This window comes from Bos taurus, chromosome 14 (assembly GCF_002263795.3).
Source record: "Bos taurus isolate L1 Dominette 01449 registration number 42190680 breed Hereford chromosome 14, ARS-UCD2.0, whole genome shotgun sequence".
NCBI lineage: Eukaryota > Metazoa > Chordata > Mammalia > Artiodactyla > Bovidae > Bos > Bos taurus.
This window is the reverse complement of record NC_037341.1, coordinates 41,781,721-41,807,496: the sequence shown is the minus strand read 5'-3', so window position 1 is coordinate 41,807,496 and position 25,776 is coordinate 41,781,721. Positions and strand designations below refer to the sequence as shown.

Genomic DNA, 25,776 nt, shown 5'->3' with positions numbered 1-25,776 from the left:
AGATGTATAATTGGATATCTTTACAGATATCTTTCTATGGTCATGTTTTGAAATAAGGACACATGCTGTGGAAATTAAGAATCAGTCATTGATCTTCTTATATCCAGAAAATATATCTGATAAAAAGAGTTACAGGAATAAGTTAATCTCACATCCATTGTTATTGTCTTTCATTCTGAGTCTCCTTATGACTTTTTAAAACATAGGCTTTAAAAGTAGCACAACCGCTATTATTTCTCATCTAATAACAGTGCTATGAAACAGGCAAAAAATCTTTTTTTTAATTGATCAAAGTAAGTTTCAGGGATGTTAAGTGACTGCTAAATGGAGCACAGAACTATGGCTTAAACCTAGGTCTGTGAGTTTTGCATAAAAAGTATTGTATTCTGCAATAAAGTTCCTTGTTTTTTGTCATTATCATTTTTTCAAATATGCTGCTGCTGCTAAGTCGCTTCAGTCGTGTCCGACTCTGTGCGACCCCATAGATGGCAGCCCACCAGGCTCCCCCGTCCCTGGGATTCTCCAAGCAAGAATACTGGAGTGGGTTGCCATTTACTTCTCCAAAGCATGAAAGTGAAAGTGAAATTGAAGTCGCTCAGTCGTGTCCGACTCTTAGCGACCCCATGATGCACCCTACCAGGCTCCTCCATCCATGGGATTTAAATATAGACTGTCATAGTAATACTCATGTATGTAGGAGTTTACTTCTAATTCACATTTCTGGTAACAGATTTAACAAGATTTGAAATATCAGAGCGAGACACAAAAAAGTGGTGACATTTTCCATGAGAAGATATGAATTAAAAGGTGTACTATGCTATGATATATATATCTGGGGATGTTAATTCCTAGGGATGGTGGTAATTCTACTTGTAAAAGGGGAGCCAATGACTTAATTTGAATTTTCATTATGGTACTCCTAAAAAAAACGAGCTCATGGAAGAAGAAACAGGGTTATGAGAGATGTATTGATACATGTATATTGTGTTCACATTTGAAATGTGTATGCCTAGTTCTCAATTGGATTGAGTAAAGACAATAATGAGAATTTTAAGAGAGTACTTCTGTAAACTTTTCTTCTCCTTAAGCATTTATGAAATATATTTGCTAGACTGATGTGCATCCAATTATAAACCTCAGAAACTAAGTACTTGGGCATTCAATTATGGCACCCATTATAATCATTAATATAATAGTTATTATTGTAAAGTAGTATACCACTCTTCTTACATTTTCTTACTCTAGACAATAAACTTATTTTTCACTAAAAAAACAACAGCTGACAAATAATGCGTATGTAAATACATGAAGGAAGAATGTAATTACATTTTGAAATAAGCTATATAGATGCTAGAAACTAGATCTTTTTTTTCCTCTCTCCATGATTACACTTCCTTAGTGAGTTTCCATTAGGTGCTCAAAACAGTAATTTTTACATGCATAGCAGCTATCTTTCCACATCCAACTAAACATTTAGACACAGCTCTTAAATTTATTGAAATGACTACCAGAGACTGGAAATAACTTTTACAGCATTATAATCACTGTATAATGACTTCTTGCTTGCTTAGACATTCTGGGGAAACTGTTGCCAAATGTTTTGTCTGACAGATATTCACCCAAAAATGACAACAAAAAATATTTAATAAGTGTCTGCTGCTGGTAGAAGTTTAACAGAGTAGCAATGAGCACATATTCTGGCCTTATATAAAATAAACTTGGAAAAAAATTTGGAAAATTTACCAAAGGTGGGCCTTGATTCTTCATTAGACCTTCCTGTTTATGTTGCTATAATTAGAATTTTCTAGACATGACAAAATTGTAGTATTTTTGTCATGTCTAGAAAAGATAATATTCTTTTATTTAATATCTATAAAAATATAATATGCTTTTTTCTAGTTATACACAAGAGATATTTATACTAATATCCAAAGTCTGATTAGAGAAAGGAAAAGACATTTTATTATTTAAGTATTGTACTGTTTAAAAGTAGATTAAATTTTAAAGCATGTCTCTAAATATTGATATCTAAAAATTCAATCAAAACTCATGACTAAAAAATAATCTTGTTTTCTTAAAAAAGTCTCACTCTCCCTTTTTAACAAAGCAAACAGTATATTGGTATTCTAAATTTTATTTTGTCTAATGGATTTCTAAAGTGAGATTATTCACGTTGGACTTTCCCTTATTCATGCCCTTTATCCTTTTAAATATCATTTACACAAATTGAGAGAATAAACCAGAAGATTTCACCCTACTGGAATTTATAGATTTAAATAGATTGTACTTACGTCTCCTATATTAAACAAATTAAAGCGTCCACACAGATGTATCCTAAGAGAAGTTGGGTCTATGAAGCTGCTTAAATGATTTTTATAGTGACATTGAGTCATGAGCCAAATGGTGACTGGATAACATGCTAATTTTACTCCTGTAAATGGGGACACATGAAATGAGACTCACAGACTTGGAAGAAAGAATGGAGAGAATGTCATCACAGGCATTGAAGTCTTCTAATATAAATGGTATGATTGCTTTTAAAACAGAAGGAAAATACTTCCTATTTATCATTTATAAATGCAATTCCATGACTTCCCAATTGTTACTTTATAAAATAATGTTAAAATTGTTAAAAGTCCTTGAGTAGTTTACTATGTGCTTAGGGCTTGGGCTATACATTAGTGTTTCTGAAACATTTTGGCCTCAGATATCCATTATATTCTCAAAAATTATTGAGACTGCCAATGAGATTTTGTATATATGGTTACATCTATCAATATTTACTATATGAGAAATTAAGACTGAAAATTTTAAATATTTATTAATTGACTTAAAATATAAATAACAAGCCCATTACATGTTTCCACAAATAATATATTTTTAGTGAAATAAAATATATTTTCCAAAGCCAGAAAAAAAGTGAAAAGAATGGCATTATTTTACATTTTGAAATTCTCTGGCTTAGTTTCGCAAATGTCTGGCTTAATAAAAGACATCTGGTTTCTCATATCTGGTTCTGCATTCAATCTGTCTCAATATGTTGTTTTAGTTGAAGTATATGAAGAAAATCTGGCATCACACAGATTTCTTAGTTGGAAAAGTGAGGAGAACTTTAATAGCTTTTTCGGATAATTGTCGATATTTAAATTTTGAAATGGGGAATCTAAAAACCATATCAATATGCTTCCCATACTGCTTTATTAAAATCTATTGTCTACTTTGCACTTTAAATGGATCTTTTGACCACATATGTTTTAAAAAATATCATTTGGAAAAATATTGGTTCACTGGGTTACGCAAAATTTCCAAATGGTACCATAGATCATTATACAATATTTCATTTGTTAGTAATGCCATCTATCTCAGCAGAAAAGTTTTTAAGAATTGGGAAACTGACAAGTTCACAGGAGCAGCTAACACATTTTCTAAAATTGTAATTTTTGTTTGAAAGCTCAGCCTTTATCATTGGCAACAGATACAGTGGGATTTTGCCTCTTTTGAAGTGACAAGTTCACTCTGTTCATTTTCAAGAAAGTCTCTGCCAAATACCCAAGTTTGAAAATCCACAGTTTGCTTGTCAGGTCTTTCAAGTAAAAATGGTGATTCATGAGAAAAGTTGCAAATTCAGCTCTTGACCCAAGCAGTCATACAAATACGTAAGACAGCCATGTGGTTGGTACCTGCTTTAGTGATGCACCAGTTCATCACATGGAATATTAAGAAGACCTCTACTCAAGGGTGGCGATTGTATATATTTTTAATATATTAATATATCTTTACTGTTTGATCATGTACATTCTTAGGTAAATCTTGCATTTTAAAAATACTAACTCTTGAGTGTGTGGTGGTGAAGAATACCAGGCTTACTAGCAGAGTTTGCTGCTGCTGACTTGATTCATGCTAAGGTGTCAGCAGTTTTCCCCACTTTGGTTCTGCACCATTACTGCAAACGAACATCAGTTAGTTAAGTGAAAAAGGCAAATAGCATCAGTATTAGTATGAAAATTATTTTGAACTTGTGAATCCACTGGAAATATTTCAGGGAATGACCTAAAGGGTTTGTGGGACATGCAGGAGTTGGGGGACCAAATTTTGAGTACTGCTGATCTACACAGTCACAGAAAGCTGTCCAACCAACACTACAGAGAAGGGAACCCTTTAGTAAAGAACTTCACTAAGCAAGTTTTTTGATTCCTAAAACATTTTGGAAATATCAGCTATTTCCATGCTAAGCACTATCATTTTTTCTTTTCCTGTATAAGGTATTACTTATTTATCTAATTCATGCTTACGAAGAATCTAGTAACTTTTTCTAAAAACAACCGCCCAGTTTCACATATCAGAGGGTTTCAAAATAAGTCTCAGGAGCTTAGAACAGGGTGCCAGAACTTAAGGCTACTTTAATTCCCCCTTTTTCTTGAACTGGTTTATTTCCTGGTGACACTTTGGAGTGAGTGACAGTAAAGAAATCAAGAACAGCACTCTATTAATAGCAACAATTTGAAAATTTCCACAAAAGCCTCCTCTGCTAAAGCACAATTATAATTCCTGCACTAGATTATGATACTGCATGCTCTGGAATACCATTTACTATAATGGGACCCTTATTGTTATTAGAGTTTGGATAGTGTCCTATCAAAAGTACACTTTAAAAAAGTAATCTTGTATACTAAGTTATAACACACAATAATGCGACACATATTAATGCTGCCAAGTCAAACCCTCTTTTATTCTAAATCCAAGGCACTGACTTTTTTTTAATGACAAAGTATTGGCAGAATGAATTTTGCCTAACATGAGGAAAAAACAGCTAGTCTTTGATGGTTTTTCACAGTAACTTTTTGATTAATACTACTAGAAATAACCCATCTACGTTTGTCGGGGGGAGTTCTTTATATTGTCCCTGATCTTCAGTGTATAATACAAATTCTCAAGTTCAAGAATTTCCAACATTTGATACTAATGATTATTCTGTTTTTCCTTTATTCATCATCTCTGATCTCCCAGTCATGTGATAATTGTGATCCTTATGCCTTCATTTAAGATTATATTTCCTTAAATGACATGGGCATATCTTCATATTGTTTTTGTAAATTCATGACCTAGTTCATTGTATTATTACTTCTCTCTTCCTTCAGCCAGATTCAAATCCTTTTTGTTTTCTTTCCACAGTACCTAACAAAAAAACTTTGTAATGAGAAATCCGAGCCTAAAAGTGTTACAAAGCCAGAAACACAGGCTACCTTGCTTGAGGAAACATTTACAGTATCTAATTAGGCAACAAGTGACCTCAAAGCTACTCATGAATTTCTTTGCTCCTTTCTAGCTGACCTGTTTACCATCCTTAAAAACAACAATTTATTGTTTTGCACTTCTTAAGTCTTATTTCATCTTCTTACTCTCCATAGAAAACCTTGCCTATTGACTTTATAGAGAATGTCAAGGTCATCCTACATAAATTCCTTCAGTTTCTCTTTCTATATCATCACAACTACCATCTCTTTATCTGAGTCCTTTTGCCAACATGAATACTCGACTAGTGCCCCTATTATTGTTCCTTCAATCCTCCCGTGCCCCCCTGCCTTTTCTCTCCTTCTCCAATGCCTATAAAATCACTTACATTTTACCTGTTATAAAATATATTTCATCTTTTAACTCTGTATGTTCTTACAACACTCACCTTTTACTTGCATTTATTCGCAAACTAATCTTCCTGCATCCTTTACATTAGCAGTACCCAACATGTTTGGCACCTTTTTGCTTTTGTGGAAGACAATTTTTCCACAGACCAGTTTGGGGGTTAGGGGGAGAGATGGTTTCGGATGATTCAAGCACATAACAATTACTATGCACTTTATTTCTATTATTATTACATTGTAATATATAATGAAAGAATTATAAAACTCATCATAATGCAGAATCAGTGGTAGCCCTGAGCTTGTTTTTCTACAGGTAGACTGTCCCATCTGGGGGTGACAGGAGACAGTGATACCTAAAGCATATTGCTTGTGTCCAGTCTACTCCATAATCTCGTTTTGGTTACCGTCACTTTGGTAACACGAGCCTTGGGGAGGGGCTGTGCAGCCTGGTTCCAAACAGGTCACAGACTGCTACTAGTTTGTGGCCTGGGGGTTGAGAATCTCTTCTTTACATTGCTTTATTTTAATTCCTCTGAAGTTTAACTTACATATCTATCAATTTACCAGAACTAATCACAAAATTACAGATTAATCACAAAATTCAATGGGCTTTTCATAATAATCATCTATATTAAATTACATATAACATTTTACATTGTTATTCCTCTCTCCTTGAAACCTCTTTCTCCCTTGGCTCTGATTGTGATTGCACTCTTGATTCCCTCATAGTCTCCTTATATTTCTTCTTGCTCTTTCCCTCCCTTATCTATTAAGTGAAAGCGAAGTCGCTCAGTTGTTTCCAACTCTTTGTGACCCCATGGACTATAGCCTACCAGGCTCCTCAGTCCCTGGGATTTTCCAGGCAAGAGTATTGGAGTGGGTTGCCCTTTTCCTTCTCCAAGGGATCTTCCCGACCCAGGGATAGAACCTGGGTCTCCCGCATTGTAGGCAGACGCTTTACTGTCTGAGCTACCAGGGAAGTTCTTCTCTTTTTTGTTCTTTATATTCTGTTTGGTAATTCCATTTGTCCCAATTGTCTTAATTTTCAACTGTGTATAGATGGCTATGAAATCTATAATTTGGGGGCAAGATAATTTTTTGAAGCGTAGCTTGGGAATTTTTACTGCCTATTGGATATTGACCCATGGATGTCCTTAAAAACTCAAATTCATTAAGTTCAAGTGGAATTGCTTTGCTACATCTCTACCTCTACTCCCAAAGCTATTTATTATGTTTATCATTTTGGCTCAGACTGTAAAGAATCTGCTTGCAATGCAGGAAACCCAGGTTCAGTCCCTGGGTTTGGGAAGATTCCCTGAAGAAGAGAATGTCAACCCACTCCAGTATTCTGGCTTAGAAAATTCCACAGACAGAGGAGCCTGGTGGGTTACAGTCCATAGTGTCACAAAGAGTTGGACATGACTGAGCGACTGAATTGAACTGAACTTCCATCTCACTAGTTCTTCCCATTCAATCAATTCCCAAACCTCCTTAATTCTATCTATTCAGTGTTTCTTACATATTCTTCATTTCCATTCTTTCTCTGGTCACTCCCTTTATCTTCTCTCTCAACTACTGCAATTACAGGCTAACTACTTAGTTATCTAAACTTATTCTTCTCCAACTTACCCTTTACACTATCACCGGAATTAACTTTCTAAAACATAAAATACTCAAAAATCTTCAGCGGTTCCTATGCTATGCTATGCTAAGTCACTTCAGTTGTGTCCGACTCTGTGCGACCCCATAGACGGCAGCCCACCAGGCTCCCCTGTCCCTGGGATTCTCCAGGCAAGAACACTGGAGTGGGTTGCCGTTTCCTTCTCCAGTGCATGAAAGTGAAAAGTGAAAGCGAAGTCGCTCAGTCGTGTCCAACTCTTAGCGACCCCATGGACTGCAGCCTACCAGGCTCCTACATCCATGGGATTTTCCAGGCAAGAGTACTGGAGTGGAGTGCCATTGCTTTCTCCGTTAGTGGTTCCTAGGAACCCACAAAATATCGTTTTAGGTTTTTTGCATGGCCTTCTGAAATTTGAAGCCAGCCTAATTTACTTGCTTTGTTCTCCTATACTCTCTCTCCCAAGCATACAAAGTTAGATCGCAGTAAACACTTGCAATATCTCTGGTGTTCTCTTCCTGGTCTTCTCAAGCTATCTTCTCAACCTGGAGTGACCTTCTCTCCCAATGACAAAATCCTCCTCATCTTTCAAGCCTAGTTTATCAGCCACACCACCTCCCCATCTCCAGGTATTATGTAATGAATATTTTTATTATAATATTTATTTGCCTATGGACTGAAGTAACCACACACACATGGAAGCATTAATTTTCTTCATGGTGCTCTTCTTCTTATATATTCTTTGACCTCTGAGTCCTTTGAGTTCCTCAGAATGCTTGGCACAAGATTTTGTATATTGTTCTTACATCTGCCAAAAGTATATTGTAGATTTATTTTAAATTATCTTACTCTAGATCTTAATTGTTAAGGTAAATTTGTCAAGGTTATACCATTGTCAGTGGTAAAAGCAGCTCAGAAAGCACGTTTCTTTATTCGTATTTATTTCATTTTCTTGTCTCACAGTACTTTTCATCAATATAAAGAGATGAACTATTATTTCCTCTAATACACGTCTTCTTCTGTGTATCCTTAATTATGACAAGATTCTTAAAAATAAGAGTGGCAAAAAGCACTCCAGAATTCCAACTAATCTATTCTATTTCACTTTATGGAAGGCTACTTCTTTTTACATTATTTTATATAAAATATATGTGACTAAGTAAATTAATACATGGAATAATTTGTTCTGTCCTTTTGTTAAGGTTTTTGACATCATTTAATATTTCAATGGGTTTATAATTCATTTATTAGCTGATCTTTGAGACATCCCTGCTGAGACAGTCAATTAGCTGAAGAAGTACTGCCAGTTGGCAAGTGACAAGTAATATTACTTGTACATTACAGATGAAGAAACTAAAGCGGAGAGAGGTTAGTCGACTTGTCCGTATCTTAGACAGTGAGTGGTAGTACTGATGTCAGAACAGGGCCCTGGAGTTATTCACATCAAAACCACAAAAGCATCAACAGCCTGGTGCTGGTGCTGTTCTTTATTATATAATACTCTCTAAAGCCTTTGTTTAATCTCCTTTTCTGGCTCTTTATGAGTCCAAAGAGGAAATATACTTTTAAAATCTGTACCTTCTCATTAAACTAAGACTATTTTTCTCCATTAAATAAATATTTAGCTTTGGAAAGGATGTTTGAACATCAACATATTTCTTCTCAAAATAACTCATTATTAACTTTTCCATCTGATCAAATCACTCTCAGTAATATTGTCTGTTGTGTTCCAAGTTGTAACTATGACCATAACAAAACAGTTATTGTTTACTAATTATTTATCAATAATAATAACAAAAATATCAAGTATTTGCCAGAAAGGTCACAAGACATTTATGCAAATTGCATAAATTTATCAACAAGTATATCAAATAGGAATGCTCATTATCTCAGTTTTAAAGATAGAATAATAAAGGTTTAGAAACACTGTTATGAAACTGATAGGTGACTTAACCAGTTACAAAACCAACTGACATTTTCCAACATTCATTTTGGAACATACTGTACTTAATTTTTTATTGATGGCTTGCCATCAGCATTTATTTTAAATATGTAAGCAGTTCACATACTGTGTTGAGACTAACTATGTAGGGTGATATTTTATTGACATCCCTACAGAACCCGACTTTTTAATATTATGATTTCTTGATTTCTATATTTTTTCTGCAAACATTTTGCATTCCCACTTCCACATATCTGGTCTACTTATCCATGTGATGGTCTTTATCTTCAGACATCTTGCTGTCGTGGCTATTCAGCGCTGTGACAGTAAAAGCACATTCACTAGGGAACAGGAGTTTGAGAAGGACTTAGAAAATTGACACGTGAAAAATGGCTCTGAAATATGAATAAAAATCTACAAAACTGTGATAAAAACTTGTTTAATTGATATTTCCAACTAATATTACTACAACTCATCAATGGTAATGTTACTTAACTTTCATATAGTTATCTATAATTATACTGAATATGGGATTTGGTCACCTTTAATAGAAATAAGGATGATTTTTCGTTTGTGTTGGAGTATAGCAGATTGACAACGTTGTGATAGTTTCAGGTGAACAATGAAAGAACTCAGCGATACATACACAAGTATCCACTCTCCCTCAAACTCCTCTCCCACCCAGGTCGCTTCATAACCCTAAGCAGAGTTCCATGTGCTATATAGTATGTCCTTGCTGGTTATCCATTTAAAATACAGCAGTGTGTACATGTCCATCTGAGACTCCCTAACTATCCTTCCCCATACAGTACCCCACCCCCAGCAACCATAAGTTCATTCTCTTAAGTCTTTGAGTCTCTTAATGTTTTTAAAGTTCATTTGTATCATCTCTTTTTAGATTCCGGGATATCATATTGCTCCTTCTCTGTCTTACTTCACTCAGTATGATAGGCTCTAGATCTATCCATGTTGCTGCTAATGGCATTATTTCATTATATTCTTTTTAATGGCTAATATTACATTATGGCAATGGCACCCCACTCCAGTACTCTTGCCTGGAAAATTCCATGGATGGAGGAGCCTGGAAGGCTGCAGTCCATGGGGTCGCTGAGGGTCGGACACGACTGAGCGACTTCACTTTCACTTTCGTGCATTGGAGAAGGAAATGACAACCCACTCCAGTGTTCTTGCCTGGAGAATCCCAGGGACGGGGGGCCCTCGTGGGCTGCCGTCTATGGGGTTGCACAGAGTCGGACACGACTAAAGCGACTTAGCAGCAGCAGCAGTGTGTGTGCGCATGCGTGTGTGTGTGTGTGATATCTTCTTATCCATTCCTCTGTTGATGGGCATTTAGGTTGATTCCATGCCTTGGCTATTGTAAGCAGTGTGGCAATGAATACTGAGGTGCATTTATCCTTTGGGACCATGTTTTTCTCCAGCATATTTTAAATCATTTATAACATTTAGGGTGAAGCTTCTAAAAGTGCAATTACCTAGGACTGAGAAAGGTTTAAAAATGGCCCTGCACACACTGAAATAGAAGTGACTTCACTAGGATGCTGAGGCAGAGATGCTGGCCCTTGAGAGTGACAGAGCAGGTATGCATTGGAGAGAGCGTTCCCATATAGGAAAGTCAGGGATTCTTATTGAGTGGGGAGCATGAAGGCAGGGAACTCTATAATGAGAATCCTAGGGTTGCTTCCAAATTTCTTATTTGATAAATGACAGTATAGTATTCTTTGGTGAATACTGAAGTTGCCTGCCAATGCAGGAGGCTCAAGAGACAAGGGTTTGATCCTTGGGTTGTGAAGATCCCTTGGAGTAGGAAATGGCAACTTGCTCCAGTATTCTTGCTTGGAAAATTCCACAGACTGAGGACCTGGTGGATTACAACCCATAGGGTTGCAAAGAGTCAGACAAGACTGAGCGATTGAACACACACAAAGGAACAGCAGTAAAAGTCTAAGAACGGAACTTCAGCTTATCGCAATGCCACATTTAAAATAAGTTTATCATTCTCTTCCTTTCTGAATGAATGAAAATGCATTAATTAAAAGCACACATATTCACACAAATGCTAATATCTGCTCTTTTACAATCATGTACGTTCTGCATAGTGTCTGTCTAATCCAGTTGAAGTAGTGCTTGAATACTTCAATATGCCTCTTTTCTGCCAAAAAGAAAACTGTTTTTATGACTGTGTTTCAACATATTTTGAATATATGCATAATCACTGCCAATTTATCTGCTTTGCAGATACTAGTTGCCTATACAATATTCAATAGCTCCCTTTACTGAAAGTGTCATTGCTCAGTATTATAATTAATGTTTTTCCTTTTTATTGTATGTCTGAATGTTAGGGTTATTGATTAATCTCTTTATTAACAGAATGATCTTCAGCACAATGTTTAATACTCTTCTTATCTACCATCATATATGTTATCTTGAAAATTTTCCATACATTTACTTTAAATGGGATTTTCAGATTTTTCAGGTATTTTGAGATCAGCAGGATAGGCTTCAGTGAGAAAAGGAAATGCTGAAGGACAATATAAATTAAACAAATTTAAGCAGTTAAAAAATCCATTTTTTATCTAGCCATTGAAAAATACATATTAATATTTATATAATATATATAAATCAACAGTTTCCAGAAAGATAACTGAGCAAAATACCTTAAAATATGAATTAAAGAATGTTGTCAAACTTGTATATGAATAAAGTAAGACAGTTTTTATAAGCTTAGACAATAAATAATAAGTGCATTTTTGCATAGGAGAGAAGTCGTTACCTGGGAAACCTCATGACATTTTGTAGATTATCGAAATCACTTTCCAGTCAATTTTGAGCATTTCTCCTATCAACTATATTATTAGCATTGGAAGTTACTATTATGACTGTATTTCATTAACAGGTACATTGAAGAAACTATTTAAAGTGATAAAGATTGGTTTTAACAAAGAAAACCGATGAAGATATTACAGTAAACTGAGGAATTAAAAAATCTCAAAGTAGAGAACTTTAATTGACTACAGTATAAATAACTTAACGGTAGAGAGCTTCTGTTTTTCTTGTTTGTCCTCCAAATTTCTGAAGTTTTATATGCACAGTGCAGGGAGGGTACTAGGCACATATTTAAGAAATGAAAAGTACTGAATTCATTACTTTGTGGTACAAATTAGGATTTCTTTTGTACTGATGTAAGTAGAAGATTTTAATTTCAGCATTATGATTTATTAATGTCTTTTTCTTGGCTTCCCTGGTGGCTCAGGGTTAAAGATTCTGCCTTCAATGTGGGAGCCGCAGGAGATGTGGGTTCAATTTCTGGGTTGGAAAGATGCCCTGAAGGAGGGCATGGCAATCCATTCCAGTATTCTTGCCTGGGAAATCCCAGGCACCCTGGTAGGCTACAGTGCATAGGATTGCAAAGAGTTGGACATGACTGAAGTGACTTAGCATGCATGTAATGTTTTTATCTAATTTCCAGTTTTGTGTCAACCAAACTTATTTGCATGACAATTAGAGGCCTTTATGTTTATCTTATCTTCCAGTATTTCACTTTTACATATCAGTTCATTAATTCACAATTCTGATATTTTTATAGCACAACAAAGACTACAGAAACAGAACAAGCCAAAGAACTCTAAATAAAGCAGATTTCAGATATGAAATTAGAGCCATGGTTAGTTATACTTGCATTTAAGTGCTTCATCTAAAGAGAGGCCTGTAGTCCTGCTACATGTATTAATCACCCAGGGTGACTTTTAAACTTACCAATGGCTGGCCCCTCTATCATATCTGATTTTAGTCTAGATGATAATAATTATTTGATCAAGAACTTTATTTTACTGTCTGTAAAGGTACGCACGCACTCACACACACACACTCACACAATCACCAGTACATTTAAAATCTGTGGGACAAAATTAATTATAGCTATTGAACTTAAACGTCATTTACCAACTTATTAAAGTGCAAGGAAGCAGGTAAAATAAGTGAAAGATAAGACTTCTGTTTTTTAAATTTATTTTTACAGTCTTATAGAAATCTTGATGAAATTATGGTACACAAAAATCTCTTTGCTTTGTTTTCTTGTCTGTGGCAATGCAAACAATGGAAGTTAACCTGGGATTTAAATTAAGGAAAATATATTGTATTAAGTTTAGACCCTGTCCAACTTGCCATTATATTTTTTTCAAACAAATAAATCTTTCTTCTCTTCCCCCTCTTCCCATCTCCCTTTAAGATATGTCAGCTCTAACCTCTGCCTGCCTCCCATCCTCTCCACACACACTTTGTTGCCTCATACTTATCTCCTTTACTATATGTGTTTTTGTACTTACTGCTACACAATATTTTGACAATAAAAGATGGTAAATGCAGGGAGAGGTGTTTCAAGAATGAAGGAAACTGTCCTCACACATTTTTAACACAGAAATACAATTTTTCAAAAATGAATTACAAAACAGCAAAATTAAAAAAAAATTGTAACTAAAGCTTGCTGATAATATTATCATCCCTCTTAAAGAAGCACGAGGGATAAGGCACAGAAGGAATGTGGTGTTGAGGGCAATGAAAATAAGCAGTTATTGCAAACTATTATATGCTGCATTCAACGGATTCAGAAGATAGAGGCTTGAGTACTGTCATTATTTCTTGTCTGCTGTTTGATGCCGGGCGAAATATTTAATTTCATTGGACTTCAGTTTCTATGCCTCTAAAATGTGAGTTCCCAGGCTAAGAAAATATTTCAAATCTTTTTTATGACTAAAAGTCACTGACTTTAGTGTCCGTATCCTTCACAAAGGTAGCATTCTTGTAAAACGCCTTTGTGGAAAGGAAAAGCTATATTTAGAGAGTCCACTCTGTGTCCAGGGTGATCTCAAGTCATACTACTATTTATAACCAGGTGTAGGCCAGTAGGACAACACATCTGCTTTAACTAATAACTGCCCAGGTTTCTTAGAGTGAAAGATAAGTTTTTCATTATTCTAAGTGTTGACCTTAGGAAGTATTGAAAGCAAGAACTGTTTTAATTTACTTCCTGAATTGTCCAGTTACATGGACTGATAAGAAATGTGATTTAAAAAGTTGCATTTAAATTTGAACATATAGCTACTGTTTCATCATAGACCTCTTAACAGATAAACATATGCAACCATATTGAGTTTCTGCAAGGGAGTGCTCTGTATAGTTTCTTTCCCTTATAAATTTCATGCCAATTTACTCCATTTCTAAAGGCAGGTAGACATTCATAAATTTCTCTAAGAACTTATTTTCATTTCTATGAATCTTTATTTTATTTTGATACTGAAAACTTTACCAAATTCATAGACATTGGTAGAGTGAAAAATAAAATGCATAATTAGGGAAAAATAAAAAAATCTTGAATAGAAAATAAGATGTTATGCTGTTAATAACATAAATCAACATAAATAGACTGAAAAGTTGACCACAATTTTTTACAATGGTATAAATGAGTTTTTAACTTTGCGATTCTCCAAGAAAAAGAGGATTACCTAACTTAGGGATCTTTTCCTCTTATTTTGTACTTTTTTTAGCAGTCTCAAAAATTATAGAAGTTAAAATGACAATAAAAACAATTTATTTTCCAAACCATTTGAGAATAGCTGCCAACACAATGCAATGTCTCCCCCAATCCTCTAGTATTTCCTACAAACATATACTCAATATATTCAAATATAATCATAAAAATCAGGAAATTAACACTGACTCATTACTACATGGCTATCTAATATTGAGTCCCCTTTCCATTTTATCAATTGTCCCAGTCAAGCCATTCATAATAAAATGACCAGCCCAGAATCATATATTGCATTTAGTTGACCGTCTCTTTAGCATTAATCTAAAAAATTTTCTCAGGCTTCCACTAAATTTCATTAACTAGAAAATTTTAATGACTATAAATCAGTTATTTGGTAGGATTTAGTTTGTATTTGTCTCATTAGATTCAGGATATGTGTAATTAGCAGGAATGACACAGTGGTGAAGCTCTTATTCTTCTTACTGCATCCTACAAATCATTTTGGCAAATTTTAACTTGTAACCTTACTGGAATATTATTTTACTCACTTGAGTAAGGAGTATCAGTCAGTCTTCTCCATTGTAGTTATTTTTTCTCCTTTAATATTAATAATTTTGTGGTAAACTACTTTGCAGTTATCTAAATATACTGTTCCTCATCAAACATAATTTGATCCTCTTTCTCTTTTGTCACTTGAAGCTCAGTTGCATCTCATTGGTGAGTTGCATGATAATTAGTACTGAATCTGATCTCCTCATATCTCAGCAAATACACCAGCCTGTTGTACAGTCACTAAGTCGTGTCCAACTCTTTGCAACCCCATGAACTGGAGCCTGCCAGACTTCTCTGTCTTTGGGATTTCCCAGGCAAGAATATTGGACTGGGTTGCTATTTCCTTCTCAAGGGGATATTCACACCCAGGAATAAAACCTGCGTCTCCAGCATTGGCAGGTTATTCTTTACTGCTGTGCCCCCAGCTTGGTGTCTCTTAAAGGACTGAATACCATCTGCAACAGAATCAACTGAGGTACTCGCTAAAATTCAGATCCATGGACCCTGTCATGATATCTGTTCAGAAGTTCTGTAGTGGGTAATGGGTATTTAGAAGACTTTAGCTAATTCTCATGAATTAAATATTGATACTGAAACTATGTCTAGTCACTCAAAGTTCACGGTTTAAAACACATCAGAGATCAGATCAGTCGCTCAGTCATGTCCGACTCTTTGCGACCACATGAATTGCAGCACGCCAGGCCTCCCTGTCCATCACCAACTCCCAGAGTTCACTCAAACTCACGTCCATCGAGACAGTGATGCCATCCAGCCATCTCATCCTCTGTTGTCCCCTTCTTCTCCTGCCCCCAATCCCTCCCAGCATCAGAGTCTTTTCCAATGAGTCAACTCTTCGCATGAGGTGGCCAAAGTACTGGAGTTTCAGCTTTAACATCATTCCTTCCAAAGAAATCCCAGGGCTGATCTCCTTCAGAATGGACTGGTTGGATCTCCTTGCAGTCCAAGGGACTCTCGAGAGTCTTCTCCAACACCACAGTTCAAAAGCATCAATTCTTCAGCGCTCAGCCTTCTTCACAGTCCAACTCTCACATCCATACATGACCACAGGAAAAACCATAGCCTTGACTAGATGGACCTTTGCTGGCAAAGTAATGTCTCTGCTTTTGAACATGCTATCTAAGTTGGTCATAAATTTCCTTCCAAGGAGTAAGCGTCTTTTAATTTCATGGCTGCAGTCACCATCTGCAGTGATTTTGGAGCCCAGAAAAATAAAGTCTGACACTGTTTCCCCATCTATTTCCCACGAAGTGATGGGACTGGATGCCATGATCTTCGTTTTCTGAATGTTGAGCTTTAAGCCAACTTTTCACTCTCCACTTTCACTTTCATCAAGAGGCTTTTGAGTTCCTCTTCACTTTCTGCCATAAGGGTGGTGTCATCTGCATATCTGAGGTTATTGATATTTCTCCTGGCAATCTTGATTCCAGCTTGTGTTTCTTCCAGTCCAGCGTTTCTCATGATGTACTCTGCATATAAGTTAAATAAGCAAGGTGACAATATACAGCCTTGACGTACTTCTTTTCCTATTTGGAACCAGTCTGTTGTTCCATGTCCAGTTCTAACTGTTGCTTCCTGACCTGCATACAGATTTCTCAAGAGGCAGGTCAGGTGGTCTGGTATTCCCATCTCTTGAAGAATCTTCCACAGTTTATTGTGATCCACACAGTCAAAGGCTTTGGCATAGTCAATAAAGCAGAAATAGATGTTTTTCTGGAACTCTCTTGCTTTTTCCATGATCCAGCAGATGTTGGAAATTTGATCTCTGGTTCCTCTGCCTTTTCTAAAACCAGCTTGAACATCAGGAAGTTCATGGTTCACATATTGCTGAAGCCTGGCTTGGAGAATTTTGAGCATTACTTTACTAGTGTGTGAGATGAGTGCAATTGTGCTGTAGTTTGAGCATTCTTTGGCATTGCCTTTCTTTGGGATTGGAATGAAAACAGAACTTTTCCAGTCCTGCAGCCACTGCTGAGTTTTCCAGATTTGCTGGCATATTGAGTGCAGCACTTTCACAGCATCATCTTTCAGGATTTGAAATAGCTCAACTGGAATTCCATCACCTCCACTAGCTTTGTTCATAGTGATGCTTTCTAAGGCCCACTTGACTTCACATTCCAGGATGTCTGGCTCTAGGTCAGTGATCACACCATCGTGATTATTTGGGTCGTGAAGATCTTTTTTGTACAGTTCTTCTATGTATTTCTTGCCACCTCTTCTTAATATCTTCTGCTTCTGTTAGGTCCATACCATTTCTGTCCTTTATTGAGCCCATCTTTGCATGAAATGTTCCTTTGGTATCTCTGATTTTCTTGAAGAGATCCCTAGTCTTTCCCATTCTGTTGTTTTCCTCTATTTCTTTGCATTGATCGCTGAAGAAGGCTTTCTTATCTCTTCTTGCTATTCTTTGGAACTCTGCATTCAGATGTTTATATCTTTCCCTTTCTCCTTTGCTTTTCACTTCTCTTCTTTTCACAGCTATTTGTAAGGCCTCCCCAGACAGCCATTTTGCTTTTTTGCATTTCTTTTCCATGGGGATGGTCTTGATCCCTGTCTCCTGTACAATGTCACGAACCTCATTCCATAGTTCATCAGGCACTCTATCAGATCTAGGCCCTTAAATCTATTTCTCACTTCCACTGTATAATCATAAGGGATTTGATTTAGGTCATCCCTGAATGGTCTAGTGGTTTTCCCTACTTTCTTCAATTTAAGTCTGAATTTGGCAATAAGGAGTTCATGGTCTGAGCCACGGTCAGCTCCTGGTCTTGTTTTTGCTGACTGTATAGAGCTTCTTCATCTTTGGCTGCAAAGAATATAATCAATCTGATTTCGGTGTCGACCATCTGGTGAGGTCCATATATAGAGTCTTCTCTTGTGTTGTTGGAAGAGGGTGTTTGTTATGACTAGTGCATTTTCTTGGCAAAAACTCTATTAGTCTTTGCCCTGCTTCATTCCGTATTCCAAGGCCAAATTTGCCTGTTACTCCAGGTGTTTCCATCCTTAAACTCTCATTTTCCCACAATTCCTACATCCAGTCTATTAGAAATACTTGTCAGCTCTAACTTGAAAATACCTTCTGAATCTTATCTACCTCTCACCTTACTGTTGCCATCTTCACTTTACTCGAAACCATCACTACTAGCCTCATCTAATCCAATAGGCAGCCTCTTCAACAATCTCCCTGCTTCCTGCTTCCCCCAATCCTTATAGTCTTTAACCAGTACAATAGCCAGAATAATCTTAAAAAAGCATAAATCATATCACATTATTTCTCAAAACCGGTTACCATCACTCTTAGAATAGAAACTTTACTATTTTTACCTATTTATATGCTTTATTCAGTATTTCTCCTGCCCTCCCCAGCAAACTCATCTACTGCTACCATTGTCTCACATAACCACACCCAGAATTTCTTTCTGCAATGGCCTTCCCAGTATCAGGGCTTTTGCACTTGCTATTCCCTAAAACCTGGAAGATTTTGCAAATCGGTAAGAATCCTTCCAACAGAGATCTTAGGTGGCGTTTACATGTCATTTTGTAGAGTTGTTTGGTAGAAGATACTTTGCTTTGGAGACTGTTCACACATGTAGCAGTTTACAGGTTGGTTAAATAGCAAATGAGACTTATGTGCAGTTCTTTTTTGTTTTAGCTTTATCAATTCACATTTGGCCTGATACTGGGAAGGCCATTGCAGAAAGAAATTCTGGGTGTGGTTATGTGAGACAATGGTAGCAGTAGATGAGTTTGCTGGGGAGGGCAGGAGAAATACTGAATAAAGCATATAAATAGGTAAAAATAGTAAAGTTTCTATTCTAAGAGTGATGGTAACCGGTTTTGAGAAATAATGTGATATGATTTATGCTTTTTTAAGATTATTCTGGCTATTGTACTGGTTAAAGACTATAAGGATTGGGGGAAGCGGGAAGCAGGGAGATTGTTGAAGAGGCTGCCTATTGGATTAGATGAGGCTAGTAGTGATGGCTTCGAGTAAAGTGAAGATGGCAACAGTAAGGTGAGAGGTAGATAGATTCAGAATGTATTTTCAAGTTAGAGCTGACAAGTATTTCTAATAGACTGGATGTAGGAATTGCGGGGAAATGAGAGTTTAAGGATGGATTTAATATTTTTGGCCTGAACAACTGGATGAGTTATGAGGAGAAACTAGAGTGCAATGGGTGGATCAAACCAAAATATTTTGCTTTATTTGCTAAATTTGAAATGTCTACTGTGCATAGATTGTAGATACTTAGTGGGAAACTGGAATTAGGAGTCTGGAGGCATGGTGAATGGTTAGGCCTAGAAGTATGAATTTGGGATTCACAGACATCTTCTCATTAATGTAATGGAACTAGAGTAAAACTTACAAATAGTGACAGTAGGTGGAGAGTGATAAGGGCTGGGAATGATCATTAGGGCATTCTAACAGACATTGAGGGGTAGGATGTTCAGTCACTAAGTCATGTCCAACTCTTTATGACTCCATGAACTGCAGCTTGCCAGGCTTCCCAGTCCTCCACTATCTCCTCGAATATGCTCAAACTCACATCTGTTGAGTTGGTGATTATCTAACAATCTCATCCTCTGTCACCCCTTTCTCCTTTTGCCCTCAATCTTTCCCAGCATCAGGGTTTTTTTCCAATGAGTCAGCTCTTTGCATCAGGTGGTCAAAGTATTGGAGCTTCAACTTTAGCATCAGTCCTTCCAGTGAATATTCAGGGTTGATTTTCTTTACGATTGACTGGTTTGACTTCTTTTAGGACTGGCTGGTTTGGTCTCCTTGCTGTCCAAGGGATCTTTAAGCCTTTTCAGCACCACAGTGCAAAAGCATCAATTATTTGGGCTCAGCCTTACTTATGGACCAACTCTCACATCCGCACACGACTACCAGAAAAACCTTAGCTTCGACTATACCAACCTTTGTTGGCAAAGTGATGTATGACTCTGCTTTTGAAGATGCTGTCTAGGTTTATCATAGCTTTTCTTCCAAGGAGCAAGTGTCTTTGAATTTTGTGAGGGGTAGGAGGCATTACAAAGGAGACTGCGAATGGCAAATGAGGAGGGGAGAAATCTAGGAAAGAATGATGTCCTGATAGCCAATGAAACAAAACATTAATGCTGGGAATTCTCAGGCTCATTTTCCAATGTTTCCTGAACTGATGATAGTTTGAAACATATTTTTAAAAAAGAATTAGCAAACAAAAAAAAAGGAATAATCAATCATGTGATTGATTGCAGTAGCATGGAGGATAGAAAAAGTTGTGAAAGGGGAATCAAGAATTTAGGTTATAACAATTTTAAACAAAAGTATTCATTAAAAAAATGTACAGAATATTTAGACATTATATTTTGTCTTTGTGTTAACTGCAGCTACAGCATGCTGTAAGTGAAAGATGAAGGAGTACAGGTTAATGTCAAATAAGGGAAAAAGGTAAAATACTTGAATTCTTTATAGATTCTTTAAATAGATTTAAAACCTTTATTGGCTTTGAATCTTATCATATTTCAAACATGATTTTCTAAATAATCATAACAATTTTAGAATCAGAATAAATCCTATGTACCTTATATAAACCGTACTTGAATACATACAGAGTTCATTTTTATGGGTGAAATTATGACTTGAGTCTTTTGATTACCAAGGATTATTTCTTACTGCAACACATTATTTAAATGTCTAGATGATTGAAAATAAAAGAGCTTACCAGTGATCTCATTTTTTTTTTTTTACAAACTATTTATAGTAAGTATTTAAAGTTCGGGGAAAATTAGGACTGTAGCCTGCCAGGCTCCTCTGTCCATGGAATTCTCCAGGCCAGAATACTGGAGTGGGTAGCTCTTCCCTTCTCCAGGGGATCTTCCCAACCCAGGGATCCAACCCAGGCCTCTCGCATTGCAGGTGGATTCTTTACCATCTGAGCCACAGGGAAGCCTAAGAATATTGGAATCGGTAGCCTATCCCTTCTCTAGAGGATCTTCTCAACCCAGGAATCGAACGGGGTTTTCCTGCATTGCAGGCAGATTCTTTACCAGCTGAGCTACCAGGGAAGCCCAAATAATCATAACAATTTTAGAATGAGAATAAATCTTATATACCTTATATAAACCTTACTCGAATGCATATAAAGTTCATTTTTATGGGTAAAACTATGACTTGTGTCTTTTTATTACTAAGTATTACTTCTTATTGCAACACACTGTTTAAATGTATGGATGATTGAAAAAAAGCTTACCAATGATCTCTTAAATTTTTTTACAAGCTACTGCTATTAAGTATTTAACATTAGGGGATATAAGCTTGTGAGGATTAAAATACAGGAAGAGCTTACAAGAGGGCAAAAAGATAGGAAATGCATTTCCACATGGTTATACAAATATGAGATTTCAGGGAAAAATGATCAAAATTGCATTTATAAGGTCATGAATCAAATGAACACTTGATTTAAGAAGTAGTTTAGAAACATAAATATGGTTCAAGAAATTCATGGGTGGTGAAAGCTGTATGTTGGATTATTTCAAAAAGTTAGAGATGACTGTTAAGTAACTTCTCTTTTTAATAACAGAATAATAGGCATGTGAAAAGATCTCATTATGCACTGACAAAGATAAAATCCCAGGACTGCATGGCTCCACAGTCTAATAGTCTAGAGCCAAATGTCCAGTATAGCGTCCCTTATTAACAAGTGGCTAGTAAATACCTGAAATGTGGGCAAGTGTGACTCAAGAACTGAATTTTTAATTTTATTGAATTTTATTTAATTTGTGTTAAAAATTTTTTTTAAACATATGTGACTAATGGTTATAGATTTGATAGCACTAAGAACCTGCAGTGCAGGAGACATGGGTTCAATCCCTGGGTTGGGAAGATCCTCTGGAGCAGGGCCTGGCAACCCACTCTAGTATTCTTGCCTAGAGAATCCCATGGACAGAGGAGGGTGGGCTACAGTCCATGGGATCGCAAAGACTCAGACATGACTGAGTGACTAAGCACAAGCACAGCATAAGAACATTTCCATTATCACAGATAATGGAATGACCAGAGCTGACCTATAATATTTTTATTCAATTTTACATTTATTCCTTTTTGCTAAGAGACTTCTCTCTCATACTAAGAGCGGTATTAGCGAGATGGATAGATGTAAGCTCAAGAAACAAAAACCTATTGGATTCTCTAATCCAGCAAAAAGGAAGAGCTTAAAAATTATTTAAAATAGAAAAAAAAAGTTGCCTAGGAATAAATCCAAATAAAGATGTGCAAGACATTGAAACATAAATAAATGGAGAAATACATTTTATTTATGAATAAAGAGACCATCATAATGATGTAAAATTTCCCCAACTTCATTTAAACATTCAATATATTTACAATAAAAATATTTAACAGAGGTTTTGCATACCAGCTAATTCTGAAATTCATATGAATGGTCAAATGTCCAAGAATAGCTCAGACACACCTAAAAAAAATCATTCCAAAGTGATCCTGGAAAACTTAATTATTCATAAGAAAACAAAGAAATTGGGAAGTATATATACAAGTCAATTCTAAATACATTAATGGCTTGAATATAGAACACAGATATACCAGAACTTTCAGAAGAAAATCTACTATAAAAGTAAGACAAAAAAGGCCACTAGGCTAAAAGATAAATTTGATTTCATTAAAATTGAGAGCTGCTATTTATCACCAGATAACATTAAAAAAGTAAGAAGGCAAGACATAACTTATTTGTGTCAGATATAGCCGACAAAGGATTATTTGCTTGTATTTAAAGAACAACACCAGGGCTTCCCTGGTGGCTCAGCTGGTAAGGAATCTGCCCGCAATGCGGGAGACCTGGGTTCAATCCTTGGGTTGAGAAGATCCCCTGGAGGAGGGCATGGCAACCTACTCCAGGATTCTTGCCTGGAGAATCCCCATGGACAGAGAAGCCTGGCAGGCTACAGTCCATAGGGTCTCGGAGTCGGACACAACTGAGTGACTAAGCACAAAGAACAATAAGAAATAAGTAAGAAAAAGATAAACAACAGAATAATGGAGAAAAGATATTTTCTGGAATTTCACAGAATAGGAAACACAGGCAACTATTTAAACAAATGAAGGATTCTCAACCTAATTATGACCAGTGTCATAAGAAGAGGAAGAGAGACCAAAGATGCACACACACAGGGAAAAGGACATGTGAAGACACAGCCAGAAGGCAGGGGCCATCTGCAACTCAAGGAGAGAGACCTCAGAAGGACCCCAAACTGCCACCACCTTGATCCTGAATTCCAGCCTCCAGAACCGGGAGAAGATAAAACTCTTTTTTTTAAGCCATTAAGTCTGTGGTATATTTTTTTTAGGGGAAACCGAGCAAAGTAATACAAAAACCAGAAGAGAATTTATACTGACTAGATTGTCCATTCTTACTGGTGAGGCTATAGAACAGAAAGACTAAAAACAGACTCTATAGCTTTGGAAAACACTTGGCATAATATTTTAAAGTTGAATATTTGAATTTTCAGCAATTCTATTCTTAGTGGTGTGCTCTTTTACTTATATTAAATAAACTCTTGCACATGTGTACTAGGAAACATTAAAATAAATGTTCATGGAAGTACTGTTCATAATAGGTCCCAATATCACTAATAGACTAATAAATACATTTTATTATATTTATACAATATGGAATTTTATCCTCTGGCCATGTGATTCTCCAGGCAAGAATACTGGAGTGGGTTGCCATTCCCTTCTCCAGTAAAATGAATGAACATGAGTTAAAACAAAATGTATGAACCTTAGAAACATGATGTTGAGTAAAAAAGCAAGCACAGAAGACTAAAGTATGATATCAATTTTTATAAATCTCAATAACAAGCAAAATCATAAAGATTAAATGAATCAAAAACATAAAGATTAAATGAATGCTGAATAGAAAGCCAAGATGAGAGTGGTTTCTTTGATGAAAGGAAGGTGAAACCGGGGTGGAGAACAGAGAGAAGGTTCAACAATTTTGATTCTAGTTCTTAATTTTGGTGGTGTGTTTGAAGGAGTTTATTTTATAGTTTCTCATAATTTACGTCCAATTTAATACATTCTTTGGTACATTACCTAATAATACTTTAAAATCAAAATCCATTAGATACCAAAGATAAGTCCCAGACATTAATTATAGAAGAGAGTCCACTTTGAAACAACATACATATTTACTCACAAATCTTCTGCAACTGAAGCCTTTTAGCTATGAAATTCTTCCCCTTTACTACAAGGACTTTATGTTCCATAACAAAGCCACCTACTTTGGGATAATTTGCCTTCTTTATTTAAGTGATATTAGTCTTCTGGCTATCTAGAAATTTTAAAAACAACTGATAACTACATCTCTTGCCCATAAGATATTACAGGAAAAGGATGGAGCAGAGAGGCAATCTCATACATTATCGATAACACAGACAAAGACAATATTGGTACAAAGTTATTTTTCCATATAGCAACTCTGAATGTTATTAATATATATCTATATAAATATCAAACATAAATCAAAGAAAATCATCAAATATTAGTACATCTGCTATTTTGCAATGAGTTCCAGGGTCCTATTTTAGATTATTACTTCATATCTGAGAGAGTTTGTATATGTGTGTATGTATATCTGTATATCTGTGTGTTTGGTTTTGTGGAAATGGCATTGTGCTAAATTTTACATTTCTTTCTTGAATTACATCGCTTTTTGTTATCCCTTGGGAAAAAAGAAGCTAGCAACAGCAGTTTACTACCTACCTGTGGAGACGTATAAATAGCAATTTTAGCTGCTAGTGATTCTGAAATTGCCCTTAACTTTGTAAAAATGCTCCAAGAATCATGTTTTGCACATCCAGGGATGTGCTATCCATATTCAAGTCATTTATGTGGACAAAGATGTCACCTGTCATATCAGTAACAAAGGATGTTATAGTCATCAAGCTGCCAGCCACTACAGCCACCCTCAAAGCTGTACCCTGGGGGCACTCAAGATGGAGAAAACAGAATACTGGCCCTAGATATTTCAAGTCCATATCAATGGAATGATTCCAATGAGCCCAGATTCTTGCATCTTACCAGATATTGAGAGGTGCTAAATTCATTAACTTGAGATGTCTAGTTTCTTTAATTAACAGTGATCTTTTGATGTTCCGACTACCTGTTTTTCTTGCAAAATGTCCTGAATATCCTGGCTCCTCCCTTACCTCTTCAGAACAGTCCCTCAGAGCTATCTGAGAAGCTGTGTCCTGACTTAAGTCTTCAGTATGTCTGCTGAATAAAACAGAATTCTCAACTTTTAGGTTGTGCATTTTTTTCCAGTCAACATTTAATTGTATGGCTCATGTAGCTAAATGCCTAAATGTAATAGGATGAACTGTAAATTATTAAAACCTGATAGATTCTGTTAACTCTATCAGTAGCTGAGATCCAGGCTTTCATCTCTGGATACTTCTATCATAG

General features: G+C 36.0%; 1 protein-coding gene across 2 annotated transcripts in view; it reads right to left on the bottom strand.

Annotated features, from left to right (window-relative positions):
* PKIA (cAMP-dependent protein kinase inhibitor alpha) overlaps positions 1-25,776 on the bottom strand; it is a 99,920-nt gene that overhangs the window by 13,443 nt on the left and 60,701 nt on the right. The window contains exon 1 of one of the 2 annotated variants that reach the window (NM_001359999.1): positions 2,292-2,372. The exons of the other annotated variant lie outside the window; for it this stretch is intronic. The gene's annotated coding sequence lies outside the window, so the exon portion shown is untranslated. Of the gene's footprint in view, positions 1-2,291; positions 2,373-25,776 lie in introns of those variants that run through there. 2 annotated transcript variants of the gene reach the window in all.